Below are 5,586 nucleotides of genomic sequence, written 5' to 3'. Positions count from 1 at the left end.
TCAGAAGGCCATCCCAGGATCTTTTTGCACTGGTAACAAATGCATGAATTCTTTCTAAAACAGCTAAAGTTGCCCTCCTTGTTAGACTGTTGAAAAGGTAGAACATTGCTATCTGTACATACACAAAGGATGCAAAAGGATACACAAAGTAGCAAGCGGGTGGGGGAGGGTGGGATTTTTTTTCTCAGGAACCTTGAACAAAAAAATGGCCTTTGTACTTTCATGTAATACCCAGCTGGCATTGCAGGGTTGACTGGTGATTACTGTGTAATCCGTTAGTGTTTGATTCAGCTGCAAGCGTCATAGTATCTTTGTTGTCTGCAGTCCTACCAACACCTACCAGAGTAATGATACATCTGCAGATAAATTTGAACAGCAGCTGTGTGTGTTCCTTAATGATATTCTGAGAAGAGATATCATGATCCTGGGCAACTGTAATGCACAGGTAGGAAAGAATTGCAACACTTGGAAAATATGATCTGGAACTTGGTATTGGGGGGGGGTGGGGAATATAGATGGGCAGGGATAGCTGGAGTTTGTGACCAGTAATGGGGTGATTGGCACCAAAAGGTTTATAAACAGACTTTTTATAGCCAGATGCTGATCATGGCCTTATTAAGGGTCAATTACAGTTAATGGTCATTGATTAGTGAGAGTGCAAAGGTGCTGAGCTTTGTGTTAAACATCAGCATCTGTGGACAAAAGTGAGTTTTATACTTCACTGTCAGCTAGTTAATTGACTGTAATTAGATTTAGTCAAAAGCTCTTTTTAGACTGTTTTCTGTTCTAAATTGCTCAAGGCTGTTGAAGCTTAAGAAACTCAAGTCTCACTTCCATTGTAATTGATGAGGATTGGCATTATTTCAAATCATGAGTGTTGACCCTGCCAGTTTGGTGTTGAGACCTTACCCTTTGAAACATCAAACATGGATTAGTAAGAAGATGCTCTCAGTTGGAGCTAATGAAAAATGAGGCTGCAATTCAGCTCTTCAGAAACTTTTACTTTTTTTTAAACAACACCAAAAAACCCCCAGAAACCCAACAACCAAAGAAGGCTAAATGAGTTTGACTCTGTGACAGTTGCAAGTCATTGTATAAGAAAAATAAGGTTCAACTTGTGGTGGAAGGTAGCACTACCTTGCCTAGTAAATAAGCACGATGGTAGTATGAGGCAGAGTTTGCAAGATAAGTTTTATCAATAGAAAGATAACTTAAAGGGACTCCTTGTTTATCTCTAGTTGTAGTATTTTCAAATTATATCCCTGTATGAAAAGAAGCAGACTATCAGCCTGCAGAAGATGAGCCTACTGCTCCATTTCTACTTGATGTGGGGTAGAAAGTTCTGGGAGAGTCACTTCCTTTCTGGTTTACAGTTCATATGTTGAAATCGAGGCAGGCACTAGGGGTTTGTTAAATCACTTCTGAGCTGCTGAAGGCATGGGAGAATACTGCTTTGGTTGCATTAATATGCTATCCAGATCATTTGGCACATTAATCCTCACCACTGATCAGAAGAATGATGTTTGTAAAGGCTGATTTATCTCCTTTTCATAAGGGGGTAGAAGTGCCAAAATGTAGCATCTGTAGAACTAACTTATTTGTCTTTGGTCCCAAGAAAGCTATTTTTCCTATGGGCATAGACACATGTAACACAGACCGGTTTAAATGTCATTTAAACCTGACATGGACAGGCATAGAAGCCTTTAAAACTAGTTTAAAGCCTCCTGGAAAGTTTCAAACGTATACTTGCCATATAAGGTTTTCTTCTTGTTTGTTTTTGAACCAGTTCACAGTGCACTCGTTCACTTCGGTAGACATCAGACATTCTGTGACATGAGTCAGGTTGGTCCTCCAGGCAGCTCGCACTACATAGCTCCTCATTTTCCCCCCATCCCAACCCCCACCCCAGCTGCTGCAACTGGCCATTTTGGTATACAGTCAGAACTCAACTGCCCCTTTTTTTTCTGCTGGCACTTTTTAATCAGTGTGCAGCTTTACACTCACTGCTTGTTCAACAAAAGCTATATTGTTGACAACCAGCTGTGTCCTCACTCCTTTATCTGCTGCTACCCCTCATCATGCCCTCTTCCCCCAGCCCTTGGGAACCCAAACGTATGGGTCCAAGAACTCTTTTCCCCTTAAATATCTGGGTAGAACAGTCAAAAGATGTGAATGTGTGAGTGGTAGTAGCTGCCACCCTATTTTAAGCCTTTTGGAGGCCTCTGTGAAGACATTATGACAAGATTTCTGTTAAGAGGTATGGAGCATGCAGAGCCACTTTCTTTGCACCGCAGTGAAACAGGAGAGAACGAAGGAATCCTGGTTTGCTCTTTCGATTCTCCTCTTCACCAGTTGTTCCATGTTAAGTGGCAAGTTAAGGTACTTGTAATGAAACCCAGCAACTGCCTTTATCATCACTGGGTTGTTTCTGGAGAATATATAAACTTGTCACACTGAAACATTGAAACAACTTCTTCATCTTGGAGCTTTGCCTTCTTTTTATTTGGCTGTTTAACTTATCTACATTTGCAGAGCTTGCACACAGTTATGGTTATCAGTTATTGTATTATAGTGGTATTTTTAAAGCTAAATGCATCTCCAGTCTTCAAAAACCGAGTGTTATCTAATTTCTTTTAGTGTCTGCTTAGTTGAGTTCACAACATCCTCCTATGTAAATCAGGCACACCTTGCTCTGCTTTGTCTTTATAGGAAATGAGTAACATGCACAAATGTACCCATATGCAAATATTATCCAAAGAGAACGTGACTTTCCATGATTTTGTCTCTGATACCAATTTTAAAGTACTTCCTCTGTACATTAGTTTTTGTGAAGCTGACAGATTGAATTGCACTGGAGACTGTACTACTGTGCACATCTGCATAGAGGGTGACCTGGTATTCGTGGAAACCACAAATTCCCCTTGCCTTCAGTTGCCGGATCCCTCATTTTGACATCTGCCTATCATCCCAATGAACTGTTGTCAGTGCTTCCTTAGTGTTCTGTGTGACAGTTACTAGCTGGCTAGATCTACTTAGTCTTAGCCCCTCTCCTTTACTCTGATTCCTCTTTTTTAAAATCTTAATACTGTAGGTAGGCATGGAAGCCTGAGTTGTCTAGCTGTAGTATAATCCTTACATTTTCGTGAGTGAAAAATCGGTTTAAAATGCATCTGAGGAAATGCCTTTCAGTTTCCCATGTTGTTCTTAGTAAGGCTAGACCTGTATATCTAACACAGATCCTGTGTTGGAATTAAGTTTAACTTAAGGCCCTGGCAGAGGTTACACTCAAGCTTGTGGTGCCTGTTGCCTTGCAGGCTGGTTTTGTTCTCCTAGGAGCACCTCAGCCAGTCCTCTTAATACAAACAAGAATATTTACCCCAAACAAATACATGAGTAAAACAAAACCTTAACCTTTCTCCAGGATGGGGCCATAGGTGGTAAGATCTGTGATACTCTTCCCTTCAAAGATTTTTAGGAATAATTTCAGAATATATGGAAAACATCCATATATTAATATCCACTGTCTCTTTCAATGTTCTACTAATTTCAAATCATATTTCTTCCATACCAGAGGAAAAAAGCAACTCTCTTCAATATGTTAGAAGATGCCCAAGAATTTTAACGGGTTTTGTTTCCCTGGTAACAAGAAAGAAAGTTGGCTTCTGAATTCCAGAGAGAAAGAATGGAATATCTGATATTGTTTTTTTCATTTATCTGTATCACCAATTCAGAGGATAAGACAACAGTTTGAAGTTCTGTCTAATGCTGGTAGTTAGTGTGAAACTGGTGAGTAAAATGGAAATCGAGGCGTGAGGGGTGAGTCTGTTTAGAAAAAAGTTTTTCTCTGAAACACACAGGCTAACTCAGTCTGATTCTAAGGAGATGAAATTTGTTTGTTTTTTTCTCTGTTCATTAAGAAATAATGTTGCATGTCTTTAAATAGATCAGGAAAATAAAAAATATGACTGGCTGTTTTTATGATTTTTTTTGTTAATTTTTACATAGCCTTGTGCAGTAAATTGTGAAATGAATTCCAGCATTTGAAATATTAACAGCTATAAGAAAGGCTGACATTCTGTTTTGTTGCAGGCACAGTCTCTGTCATTAGGCTGCTGAATAACTGTAAAGATTCTCCTTTCCATTATTTATAACTCCTTCCTGGAATACAAGAAACTTTTCTCTCTCCATCAACATTTGCTTCATCTATATTCAAATGTTAATTTCTGTCCTCTAACTTTTCTAGCTTTCAGTCAGATTTGGTTTTTCCTTTTTCTTTTGGAGGCGGGTTTGGTTATATCTTGTTTTAAAATAACATAACAAATGCTTAGTTTGCCTACAAGCCTATGTTTTGATGTATAAAATTACCAGTGTTAGTGTTTATTCCTCTGTGAAAGTAAAGAGATTCCCAGAATTTTGCTCATTGCATATAGGCCTTGTCAGGTGATCTGGAAGCCTCTTGTTTGGATGGTTTGGAGAGCTGTAATAGCCTATGATACATCTGCCCTCCTTCAGCTAGTCAGATCCAATAACCAGAGTAGCCAGGAGATGCTGACCAAACAGTAACATGAAACTTTACATATCTGTGGTACATTTTTGGACTGAGCTCATTTATGAATTAATAACTGGTCAAGGAATCTTATGGATGCTGGAGCACAGCTTGTGACAAGTAATACAATTGCTGATAGGACATTTAACACTTTTGTTCCATTGGGTTTGAAGGGATAGATAACATGAAAGCAAATAAACCTCTTTCACTTTTGTCTGTTACCCAGGAAAGCCTATAATGCAGAAGAAAGTAATCATCTTCTATAGCAGGGGGTGGCAACCTATGGCACATCTGCCAAAGGTGGCACGTGACATGCTTTTGATTGGCACTCAGACTGCTTACTGCCCCGAGGGGCAGGAAGAGCTGTGCCCAGATGGAGCAGCATGTGGCTGCCCAGGAACAGCCTTGCGCTGCCACCGACCCCAGCCAGGTAAGAGCCCCCGGCCCCAACCCTGCTCGGGCCCCAGACCCAACCCGACACCACCACTGGCCCAGCCCCAGCCCAGTGCCCCCTCTGAGCTGGGGGCTGTTGGTGCCCCGATGTCCCCGGCCCCAACCCTGCACTGCTGGCAGGCCCTGGCCCTGCCTGCACCCGGCCCCAGCTGGCATCAGCACCACGGCTGGCCCCAGCCCAGTGCTGCCGCCGGGCTGGGGCTGTCCTGGTGCTGCTAACAGCCCCGGGCCCGGCCACGTGTTGCCGATGGGCCCGGCCCCAGCCCTCACCACCACAGCCGCTGGGAGGGCCCCGCCCCCACCCCCCCCCCCCCCAGCCGCTGGCCCCAGCCCAGTGCCACTGCTGGCCTGGGGCCGTGGACCTGCGGAGGCCCTGGCCCCATCCCAGCGCTGCCAGCAGCCCTGGCCCAGCAGCAGCACTGTGCTGGGGCTGGTGGCTGTGGTGGTGAGGGCTGGGGTTGGCCCCGTGGCTGGGGTCTGGGCCCGGCCTGACCCCAGCTGGCTGCTGGAGTGGTTGGCAGCCCCGGGATGGGGCCAGGGCCTATGCAAGTCCATGGCCCCAACCCCATCCCAGTGCTGCCAACAGA

The 5,586-nt window shown here is 43.5% G+C and overlaps 1 long non-coding RNA gene across 1 annotated transcript in view; it reads left to right on the top strand.

Annotated features, from left to right (window-relative positions):
* Positions 1–292: 292 nt before the first annotated feature.
* The window catches only part of LOC112551712, a 27,317-nt gene continuing 22,023 nt past the window's right edge, over positions 293–5,586 (top strand). Inside the window, exon 1 of the long non-coding RNA XR_003096024.1 lies at positions 293–445. This is a non-coding gene — a long non-coding RNA (uncharacterized LOC112551712). The remainder of the gene's footprint in view (positions 446–5,586) is intronic.

Source organism: Alligator sinensis, unplaced genomic scaffold (assembly GCF_000455745.1).
Source record: "Alligator sinensis unplaced genomic scaffold, ASM45574v1 scaffold728_2, whole genome shotgun sequence".
NCBI classification, from domain to species: domain Eukaryota; kingdom Metazoa; phylum Chordata; order Crocodylia; family Alligatoridae; genus Alligator; species Alligator sinensis.
Note: the sequence above shows the minus strand (reverse complement) of the source record. Positions and strands in the feature narration are given on the sequence as shown.